We start from the raw sequence: 12,087 nt of genomic DNA, 5'->3' as shown, positions 1-12,087 counted from the left end.
TCCAGAATGATTAAGTAACTTGCCCAAGGCCACATAGTGAGTGAGTGGGGAACTTCCCACTAAACCCAGGCAGCCAGACACCAAAGCCCACGTCCTCCCCTCCCCTGCTCCTCACCGAGGTGAAGTGCTGAATGCTCTGGAGGAAAGATCTTTAAGATAAACGCTTATGAGGGCTTTCTTTATAGGAGTTCATTTAATCCTCAGAAAACCCCTGAGTTAGGTCCCGTTGTTGTCAATGAAGGAACGCCAGCCTGGGAGGGGTTCAGTAGCCGTCTCAAACTCACCCAGATAGCAAGTAGCGCAACTGGGATTCAAAGCCGGGCCGCCTACTTCCGTTCCTTTGAAACAGAAAACACGTTGCGGTTGAGATACAATGGTAACACCCAGTGTATAGATGTTGGAACTAAAGGATGGAACTTATTAAGATTGTGGGAAGGCCCTGTAACTGGTACAACCCAGAAATGAGTCCAAGAAAGATGAAGTCGCCTTCCTTTCCCCAGGGAGTTTGCAGCCCCAGAGAGAGGACTCCGATGCAGCCATTTATAAACTCCCATGACTTTGGGAACTCAAACGGCAGTATGACAAGAGTAAAAGGGGGTTCTGGATTCTGGCATGCCTTCTAAAAGGGGGATGCTGCCACACATAGCAGACCGCCTCTCCTCTTCCCATTCCATCTGTTACCTGTGGATGTCAGTATCTCTGTGCTCAGTATGCTGGGTTACACCACTTCCTGCAGATCGAAGTCTTGGGAAATGCTGAAGGTCATGAGGGTGCTGGCTTACACTGTAAAGGAAGCAGATAATGAGGAGTGGGGAAAATAATGTGAATCTTGGTTCCAGTGGTGTTTTAAAATCTCAATATTCTGGATTGGCAAATTGGTTGACATGAGCAGGGAAGTGCCCCAGACACAGGGATCCATGAATAACAATGCAGGAAGGGAGACAGGGCTGTGACAAGACTGATCAGAGGGACTGGACCAGAGGAACAGTGAAATGAAGGATGTGAAATAAATTTGGATGGACAATAATATAGCAAGTTCCTTAGAGGCCTTTAGCAAAAGGAATAAGAAATCATCATTAACTAAAGAAAATTAACTTAATATGATAAAGATTCTCTGCATCCCTGACTTTGGGGTTTATGTTTTTGCTCTATAGTGAACAGGTTGTGATGAGGTTGGATTGTATTTTTAATTTATAATGACCGGACACGTTACTTGTGGCCCACAAAGGGCTGCATCTCAGAGAAGAGATGTGTTTGTTTCCTACTGCTGCTATGACAAAGAACCACACAAACTTTGTGGCTCAAGACAACACAAATTGATTTTCGTTTGGTTCTGTAGATTGGAAGTCCAACGTGGATCTCATTGAGCTGAGATCAAGGATGTAATTCCTTTCTGGAGACTCTAGGGGAGAAGCTTAGCCTCTTCTACCGCCTAGATGCTGACAGCTTTCCTTGGCTTCTGGATCTTTCCTTCATCTTCAAGGCCAACCTGAGTCATTCTGATGCTGCCATCTCTTTCATAATCACATCTTCTCTTCCTTTCTCTTTCAATATCTGGATCCTGAGAGTCTTGGGATTATGCCACTCTCTTCCAAAATTATGTTGCCGGTGGTGTGGCTGCATTTCAGCTGGAGAGCTGGGAATGAGGATTTAGTGATAAAGATGAAGAGGCAGAGTTGGCAGCCAATAGCCAGGAGAGAGAAGGAGAGGCAGGTGTGGGCAATATCGAAAGGAAAAGGAGAAACGAGAGGGAGCACCAGAAGTGTGTCCTGGTGAGTCTGGATTTTTTATGTTAGCCAAGATGGTGCTTGTCAAATAAACGATGTTTAAATGCTTCTAGAAAGCGTACATTGTATTATTCAGAGGAAGTAATTCATGATAAAAATCATAAAGAAGGGGCACCTGGGTGGCTCAGTCGGTTAAGCATCTGCCTTCGGCTCAGGTCATGATATTGGGGTCCTGGGATCGAGTCCTGAGTTGGGCTCCCCACTCAGCAGGGAGTCTGCTTCTCCTTCTCCCTCTACCCTTCCCCCCGACTCATGCTCTCTCCCTCTCTCTTTCAAATAAATAAAATCTTTAAAAAAAAACCATAAAGAAGTTGACTAGATATTTATTAACCTAGATGTGTTGATACAGTAGTATTGCAAAGCCTTCTCAGAAAAATATGAATTCCCTTTGACTTGTAGAAATATCATTCCCATGTTTATTTCCCATCTATCTATAGCACTCCACATTACAACTCTGTGAGAATCTAAAAAATTGACCTGTATCAAACAGAAACATGATTCTGGCAGCAAAACCAGTTTCCATAAAAATCAAGTAAAGTGGACCCCCCCAAAAAAGAGGCAGATTTTATTACACTTATTTTTGTTCATTTCCTCAATTTGTCCTGATTTATTTTAGAACCCTGGTCACATGGGGCCAAAATTTATATTTATTGTTAAATAAACATATCCATTAGGCTTGAATCAATATAAGGAAAATAATGCTAATCTTGTTTCCAGTGATATTTTAAAATCTTAATATTCTGGATTGGTTTAGTGGCCTCCGGGTGTTCTTTTTCAGGCTTTGCACTCAAATATAATTGCCAGCTCTTCACATTTTTCACTTTCTGTCTCCCATCAAAGCTTGAAAAAGTGCCTTGCCTTGCAGGACATCATTCTCATCCCTCCTCTGTTCTTTAACTCTATCATTGCCTTTGTGCCTTAGCCATATGTTAGTCTCATACTTCCTCAAATAAGTAATTCCTGTCAGCTCAACGGATAGAGAAGCCAAGCAGAACTTCACCCTTGCAGTAAATTCTTGGCCTAATTTTTATACCAAGTCTCTTAAAATTCTGTAACTGCCTTTTAATTGGGCACATAATTTAAATTCTAAATCTCAGCAAGCAATATCAAAAGCCCCTAGTAATATGCTTTTCAAAATAAAGGATTGCCGTTGCCTTGCGCATTTTGGTAAAAACCATTAATACTTCCTTTGTTTCTGCCTCCGTCATCAACAGCTATACTGCTAAAAAATCGCAGGAAGATGACTGGGATTTGGTTAGTAGTTAAAGAAGGCAAGTCTGCTCAGAACCTCTAAGACCTGAAGCAGACTGTCTGAGCTGTAGTTATTACAGACAGGTTTTAACTCAGGTGCCAGTCTGACTCGATTAAAGAACCGTGCAGAGGATTACCGCGCAGAGGATTCCAGGTCTGTGATCAATTAATAATGTCTGTATGGCACAGAATTTGATAATAAAAATATATATGCTGCATATTTTCTATCCTTGCTGAATCTAGATAAAGTCAACATAGTTTCTTTCTCTCTCTTTATTTTCTTTCTTTTTCTTCTTCCTTCCTTCCTTCCTTCTTTCCTTCCTTTCTTCCTTTCTTCCTTTCTTCCTTCCTTTCTTTCTTTCTTCCTTTCTTCCTTTCTTCCTTCCTTCCTTCCTTCCTTCCTTCCTTCCTTTCTTCCTTTCTTCCTTTCTTCCTTCCTTTCTTTCTTCAGAATGTCCTAGCAAAATAAACCTGGGCTTTGGAGTCAGATCTATCTGGATCCAAATCTCACTGTACCTTTATCTAGTTGTACGACCCTGGGAAAGCTAGTTAACACTTCTGCAATCTATGAAGTAGGTATAAAAATACCTCTATGACATGGTTGCTGGAATAACTCATCAGAATAATACATGTAAGCATCTGGGCCCTAATAGAGTCTTCATAAATAATAGCTCTTGTGGCTACTTCCTATTTCCTGTTTTATCTTCACTCACCCACTATTCTTCCAAGACCATCTTCATCAGGCCGTGGGCTGAAAGAAAGATAGATCTCAAGCTAAGCCAATCACATTGTATTCCTTCCAAGCCTCAGTCATTGATTCGGAGATAAGTTTATGGCTCAAGTCAGATCAAACCAAGTCTGTCCTTGGGGAATTTGTGAACCTAAGCTGGGAAAGAGAGATGTTTTTTTTTTTCTCTGTTGGCTTGTGCTCCCAGAGCTGCAGGTTCTTCTCCATGTGACAAAGCCCATGTACACTGGAGAGAATGAAGTCATTGTGCAGCATCTGAGTGTCTAATTCCAGTGACTGGGGCCCCTGGAGCAGCCCTGGATCCTCTCTTCCCAAAGCCCGCCTGTTTCATTCATTCATTTAGCTCTATCCCCCCCACACCACCCCATACCTGACTGCAGGCCCTTCACCTTTAAACTAGATCCATACTCAAAACAGTTCTGACTAATATATAATTATCGTTATGTCTATTTTTTTTAGATTGTATTTATTTGACAGATAGAAACACAGCGAGAGAGGGAACACAAGCAGGGAGAGTGGGAGAGGGAGAAGCAGGCTCTCCGCTAAGCAGAGAGCCCGACATGGGGCTCGATCCCACGACCCCGAGATCATGACCTGAGCCGAAGGCAGATGCTTAACGACTGAGCCACCCAGGCGCCCCTACTATGCCTATTATTTAAGGAGTTTGATTTCTACAGATCTATCACTTATTTCTATCATTGCTTCTCTCGCGACATTTTTCCTGTTTTTGTAGTGCAAAGAAACCTCAAAATCCAAATGAGGTGGTCTTCAAAGTCTTTGCTTATGAGCATGCCATATTTGGTAATGGAGCTATAAATATTTGCTGATGATTACATATTGGGAAAGTGTGTTTCTTGCAGGGGCATAAGTAGATAAAATTTATTTCCTAAAATAGGCATTATTGAGTGGTCTGTTAGAAAAAGTTGGTACCATCTAGTGCAAATAAAACCATAGTCATTATTCTAGAACCTGTTTGGGCGGGTTAGCACTGCACAGTGAAGGCTTCCCTCCACCTCAATGGGCTGTGCCTATAGTGTGCTGGTCACACACGGAGGAGGGGTCTGGGAGCCATGGGAGACCTCAGCCAAATGCATCCTCCTGGAGGAAACTGGGAGCAGAAGGTACACCATTCTGAGCCTGCAGTATATGATCTGTCACCTCACCCCTCCCATTCTTGGCTCTGACCATGGCTGGTCTTCCAGAAATGTTTGCCCGATGGATCAGAACCACAAAAAAGAGAAAACAGCCCATTCAGCTAATGCATCTTTTCCCTGAATCTCACCCAACAATTGCCCCTCCCTATCTTCAGGCATTTTCTATCCAAACGCCCCTTCCTTTCCACACTCAAAAATGTTCTCAGCTCTTTGAAGATATTTCACTTCATCTTGGTTTTCATTCCAAATTAAGGAAAATGATTTTCCATAAGTTATATAGAAAAATGAGATTCATTGCTTTCAACCTAATACACATATACAAAAATGACCCTTGCCCTTAAGAAATTCCGTATATTATTTTAGAAACTCATGCCCATGAAATGGTTGGCAAGTCACACATGTACAGACTCTCATAATTAGGAGCACTGAAGAAGAGGTAGCCACGGAGAGCCCTTTTTATTTTTCATTTTTGCTCCTCACAGTGCTAAACGTGAATAGAGCAAACATTCGCTCGTTAATTTACACTCTAACTGAATGTCTATATAGCCCTTATAGTCTGTTGCACCAACTCGGCTCTTGGTTGATTTTGAGGGGTTTCACCTTGGTTGCTTTTTCCATCTTATTCTTTATAAACACTTCATGAACCAAATTTGAATTGTGCTTGCTTTTCTAATTGTCTCTTGGCTCCTAGATGTACATTAAATACTTAGTTGATACTTGATCACTGAATAGGGAATTACAGAGAAAGTAATGTCTTGCAGACATTGATAGTCCAGTGGGAAACACAGGATAAACTCAAAGAGGTCTATAATTTTCCAAAGAGCATTCAAATGAATAATTGAACAAGCCTCCACTTTAAAGCCAAACTAGCCTGCATTAGGCAGTGTGACTGGAATTGCTGTGCCCCAAATCACATGGAGAAATATAATGTGTAGTACTAGCCCAGTAGTCAAGTAGACTGTTCTGGTCAGCCGTATGTCCTGGTTAGTACAGAATCTCAGAACTGTGGAGCTATAAACCTCTTTCATCCAAGCCCTGCCTGTTGCAGCTGAGAACACTGAAGTACAGGGAGAAGTGACCTTCCCAAGATCACACAGTTAACTACTGCAGAACTGTATCTCGAATCTTCCAGCTCCTGATGGCTATTTTTCGAATAAGCAGGATAAAATTAAATCAGTCTATTGAGAATCTTTTTGCATAGTTTATCTTCTCAATGCAACAGAGCTACACCATGGCAGAAAAAAATGGAGTCAGGGGAAGTCTGAGAGTCGAAGCACCCTCTCTCAATGATTGTGTGACGCCGTCAGCCTCTCTGGGCCTTGGTTTTCTCATCTGTGGTATGAGTAGTGGTCACCTCACCAAGTGGATTTGAGTATCAAATGAAACAGTGTGTGAAAATACTTTGTAAATCATCGAGCTCCCTGTAAATGGGAGGTGTTATGATTTTTGTTGTTGAGATTGTGTCTTCCTTCAAGGTCTCTGTTATAAATACCAGTTATGTGGAATTTCTAATATTAGAGAATGCCACTAGAGGAAATGCAGGATACACCTGATTTTATTCCACTTACTTACCCAGTGATGTGCCTTTAAAATATCATAGAAAGTAAAGGCTGCTTTTAGAGTAAGCTTTCCAAAGAAATGTAATTAAAAAAAAAAAAAAATGGCTCCCTATCCAAGCAATGAAGAAAAACTTTGGAAAAATGTTCTGATTAATGTCTTAGCCAGGTGTCCCATTTTTTAATTATTTCCTACAAGAAGAGCTCTACGAAATCACTTTTATTTTTCCATCTCCAACTGAATTTTCATCTCTTTCTTATGTTCCTGCTCAAATTTGGCGCCTCTGCGAATATCAATTAAGGTAAAGGGAGATTTTGGTTCCCCTCTCTCACCACTGGAAAATGGGAAATAGACGCATTAGTTGCTGTTTGCAAAGTGCTAGATGAGGCCCCTGGGGATGTAGCTGCAGCAGGGAGATTTAAATTGTCACAAAAACAATAACTCATGACTTCGCTATCTCAGAGCAAAGTAGGTTGGGAAGCCTACATGTCTTTTTTTCTCTTTGCCTAAATACTTTTTTTTAAATTGAGATATAATTGATATATAACTTTATATTAGTTTCAAGTGTACATGATTCATAGTTACATGATCACCGCAATAACTCTAGTTAACATCCATCACCACACATAAAGTCGAAGCACCCTCTTTTCTTTCTTGTAATGAGAACTTTTTAGGTTTACTGTCTTAGCTACTTCCAAATATACAATACAGTGTTGCTGACCACCATCACTATGCTTTGCATGACATTCCCCGGGGCTTATTTCTTTTATAACTGGAAGTTTGTACCTTTTGACCCCCTCCCCCCATTTTATCGTGCATGTCTCCTTGTGTTCAGAGGACAGAAAGTGAGGTACCAGCAGCAACTCAAGTCAGTGGCTCCACAAGTGGAAATTTCCCTGGCTTTGAACGTGGAGATGGTTCAATACCTAAAGACAATCTCTAAGTAAAAATAGAAAGAATAACAATTTTGGGGTGGGACACACAAGTCCCTTTTCCATCAGTGCAATTCACTTGCAATTCTACACAAAGTTGACCCTGTTTTTCTATAGTAAAATGGGGACAATGTATCATTTGAACCATTGAAACCCAGAGAGAATCGCCAAACTCTCTTTTAGCCAGTGATTTCAAGCTTCTTTTCAGAAAAATGTTTTCTACTAGGGCAGACTTTAATTGATTTTAATTTTACCTCTTTTTCTGCATTGAATACCCTTGATTTGGAATAAAGTATGATAAAGTATGGAAGAATGAGAAAAGTAATGGATATCGCTAAAGCCAGTTTCCAATACCTCTATTACAACATGTGTTTATAAGGTTGGAAATATTCAGGTGCATGTTTCAGTGGTTTGGTTATAGAAATAAGATATGAGCTACAAATAGTGAAAAGATGCTTCATATAACTTGAAGAGATATGAAGTTTATGAAGTACTATAGGATATTCACTGTGTTTGACTCAGTTGCTCTGTTTCTGTGCAGACACCCTCCTCCATTTGACTGAGTGATGTTGCTAAAGAGACCCCCCCCAGTCACCCCTCTATACATACCTTACTAAGACACCTGGTAGTAGCTAACTACATTGACCTCCCCACTTTATTTCGTTTGTTCTCTGGACACCATACTCTCCTGATTTTCTTATACTTCCCTGGCTGCTGTTTTTCCATCTTCTTTACCGGCTCCCCCTCCCTTGCCCAACCACTGATGTTAGTGTCCCAAGACACGGGATCCCAAGCACCCTGTTCTTTATTATGTACACTCTCTGAGGTCATCTTCCATCCCATATGTTGGTAATAACCAAACTATATCTCTGGTCTTCACATCTCCCCAATATATTTAGCTCATAGTCTAAATGCCTTCACTAGGTAGTTTGGGAGGCATTTCAGACTCAATATGGCCAAAATAAAAATTGATTTTCTATCACATACTTGTTCCTCTCTCTTTTTTCCCATTTCAATAGAAAACACCGTCATCCAACATCAAGACAAATATTCTAGGGCTTATCTAGGGCTTATGATCTTATGATGATTTTCTTACCTTCACCTTCAGTCCCTACTGTCAATCTTGCCTCCAGAGCAGTTCCCAACCATCCACCCCTTCTCATTTCCATTATCAACACCCTCTACACACCACCACTGTCTCTGACTCTCACTTCTTAAACCCATCTCCCAACTGTCTCCCCACTCCCATTCGTGTCTCCCTTCAGCAGCCACAGTGATCTTGTAAAAACATGGATAATATTGGGGTGCCTGGATAGCTCAGTCAGTTAAGCGTCTGGCTCTCATCATCTCAAGGTTGTGAGATTGAGCCCCGTGTTGGGCTCTGCACTCGGAGGGAGTATGCTTGTGATTCTCTCTCTCCTTCTCCCTCTGCCCCTCCTCCCTTTCTCTCGCTCTCTCTCTCTCCAATATAAATAAATAAATCTCAAAACAATTAAAAAAATTTAAAACATGAATCATATTTATGTCACCTTACCCCCACCTCCCAGTTATAATTCCCCAATGGCCACCCATCTCACCTGCAATGAAATCCAGGCTGTGCCCTTGTTTACCAAGCCCCCACCCCATCTGGGCACTGCCTAGTTCTCCAGCATCATTTTATACCTCTCTTCCCTCTCTTATGCCCCAACTTTACTGGCTTACTTTTTATTTTCATGCTCCAGCTATGTGCCTACCATAGAGCCTTTGCAGATGCTGTTTTTGGGCTGAAAGCTCTTACCCCTTATCTCGGAGCAGCTGGATCCTTCTTAACATTCATATCTCAGCCTAATTCACCTCCTCAGAGATGTTGCCCATAGACACCAGTCTAAAGTCGTCACTGTCATGCAGTGCCTGGGTAGCTCAGTGGGTTAAGCATCCAACGCTTGATTTTGGCTCGTGTCATGATCTCAGGGTCCTGAGTTTGAGCCCCCAGTCAGGCTCCACGCTCAGCACGGAGTCCACTTGAGACTCTCTCTCTTCCTCTCCCTCTGCCCCTCCCCCCTTTCTCTCTCTCTCCCTCAAATAAATACATAAAATCTGTAAAATAGTCACTGTCACGTCCCTCTGCTTCAGCTTTCTCCTACGTGTTCGTTACTCTCTGACATCTTTATTAATTTTTATTCTTTAGTCTGTGTGGGCACACACAGCTACACCATAAGCTCTGAGAGCAGGGGCCTTGAGGGTCTTACTCCCCACAAGAACTTGGGTGCTTGGAACAGTGTATACAATAGGCGCTCAGAAAACATATTCTGAACAAATGAATGAACAAATTTAGCCTTCAGGACATCTGTTAAGTGGAAAATTGGTGACATTTTCTGTTCTATTTCATAGCATGGCCTCAGCTGATTTAACTAAATTCCTAAGGACTCATCAAGAAAATAAAAGAAAAACTCATTGTCATTTGGCCAGTTCAGTTCACTGGAACCTCTTCCTTCTGCATGTGTGACAGGGGCTGCTATAAAGAAGAAACACGATGGATTTCTGGTTAGATAGATTTCTGGTTAGATGCATGTAAGAGGTTTTTGTGACTTGGAGACGGGGTCCTTATGACCTATGACGTCTGGATTCTCATTCATTTGAGGAGACCGTGGCCATAAACGTCAGGTAGTTTGGCAGAAACGGAAAGCTCCTAATACTAAGAACTTCTCTAGGGATATCTCAATGAGTTCCCCATTTTCCCCTCCTTTTTGCTGATACGGGATGAGATGAAAAGTACAGCAGGCACGATCCTGGAACATTCTCAGTCAGAATTTACCACATCACACGTTCTCACCTGTGTGGCTAGAGCTCCTGTCTGAACTTAAGTTTGAGTCTCAGCTAAGCCACACCCTTTCCCTACGGAGATTTCCAAGGCAAAGCCTATTGACCCATTTAGAGAACCAAGGGTAAGGAACTTTGTATTTATTTGTTTTTAAGGCACTATTTATGGCATGCTAATCACATGGCTCTCTTAACACTTCTTGTTTGATTTATCTTTTTGGGATTTAGTATTGAAAGTATTGAAAATTGTTTTAATTCATATTAAAAATAGTTTTCTATGGCCCGAAGCCAGTTCCCCATTCTTCCTTTCTCATTTCACAATTGCAGAAAGCTACTGGTGTAGTTTCCTTCTGTTTTGAGCCCCACCCTGCTGTTGCTAAGCAGATGAACTGGATTGCATAAATTGTCAATTACTCAGCTGTGACAATGAAAAAGACAGGCGGGCAGTAGCCAGAAATGAGGACAGCTACTGCTAGCATTTGGGATTTCGGATTAGGTGACGAAGAGAGTCAAAAGGCAGTATGTGAAGTGAGCATAAATAAAAGTTTGATTTATAGTTACAACTGGGAGAATTTGGAAACAGGACAAAATACCCCTCCCTGTGCCCTGATTTTCTTTACATATATTTTCAGAAAGACCTAAGCAAGCACATTCTCCTCTAAGAACTTTTATTTACTGAAGTGAGTTTTTCCCCCATTATAAAAGTAATTTCCTATGATGACCAAAAGAAAAAAAAAGAACATTATCGAAGGAAAAAATGACATGATTTCACCACTTTCATATAAACCCTGCTAGCACTTGTGTATTTCCTTCATAGATTTGTACTCATTGTATTAGAGTAGATTGGTTTGTTTGTGGTTTTGTGTTTTTTTAAACATTTTATTTATTTATTTAATTGAGAGAGAGAGAGAGAGAGAGAGAGAAAGACAGCGAGAGAGGGAACACAAGCAGGGGGAGTGGGAGAGGGAGAAGCAGGCTTCTGGCCGAGCAGGGAGCCCGATGAAGGGCTCGATCCCAGGACTCTGGGATCATGACCTGAGCTGAAGGCAGTCGCTTAACCAACTGAGCCACCCAGGCACCCCTTGTTTGTGTGTTTGTTTATGCCTTGTTATAATTCACATAATTTATCGTTAGTTTTAGAATATTTATTGAGTAGCAGTTATTAATTTAACACTCAGGTTAGGCTGACTCCAAAATCTAAAATTATTTCTAAGTCTGTACATGTTGAAGGAGTATATTTGCATTTCTGACCCACACACAAAAAAAAGGCTAACATCTCTTTTGGTGATAAATCTTCACTCATCTCATTTATGCAACTTTTTTTTTAATAAAGCAGATTTGGTATGGCAGGTATCCACCAAACATCCAGCTCTCATCAGATCACCTAATGATCTGTGACTTCCTGTGGAAATTTTCCATAAAACAAGCATTGAATAGGATTACAAAGATTTCCTTTTGGAGCCCTTACAGACTCCACTCACCTGTATGACTCTACTAAGCGCAAGCCGGCTATGGCTCCCCGCAGAGAGCTAAACCGTGCGTATGGGCATAATTAGCATACAGTCAAGTTGTAAGATCCAGGTATCTGGCTTTCTTAGATGAGGCATTCCCCTGCAGAACACATCAGTGGCTTCCTAAAGAGCTCCTTTGCAAATAGCTCTAGAAACAGCAAATAATGAACTCAAAAAGGAGTGCAGCAATTAGGACACCAGAGGGTGCTCGAGTGATGTTATAATGTGCTCCTGCTTTCCCCTGCGCTCTGCAGCTAAAAAATAAAATAATGCTTTTTACATAATGCACTACCTTGTCTTGAACACACGTATTGGAAGTTATGTAACTTAGCTTTATGATATCAGTCA

The 12,087-nt window shown here is 41.3% G+C and overlaps 1 protein-coding gene across 2 annotated transcripts in view; it reads left to right on the top strand.

Annotated features, from left to right (window-relative positions):
• Positions 1 to 12,087, top strand: part of FRY (FRY microtubule binding protein) — a 447,132-nt gene that overhangs the window by 52,435 nt on the left and 382,610 nt on the right. The window contains exon 1 of one of the 2 annotated variants that reach the window (XM_073894717.1): positions 10,336 to 10,353. The exons of the other annotated variant lie outside the window; for it this stretch is intronic. The gene's annotated coding sequence lies outside the window, so the exon portion shown is untranslated. Of the gene's footprint in view, positions 1 to 10,335; positions 10,354 to 12,087 lie in introns of those variants that run through there. 2 annotated transcript variants of the gene reach the window in all.

Source organism: Callorhinus ursinus, unplaced genomic scaffold (genome assembly GCF_003265705.2).
Source record: "Callorhinus ursinus isolate GAN/ISIS: 27379988/994484 unplaced genomic scaffold, GSC_fseal_2.0 scaffold7, whole genome shotgun sequence".
Lineage (NCBI taxonomy): Eukaryota > Metazoa > Chordata > Mammalia > Carnivora > Otariidae > Callorhinus > Callorhinus ursinus.
Note: the sequence above shows the minus strand (reverse complement) of the source record. Positions and strands in the feature narration are given on the sequence as shown.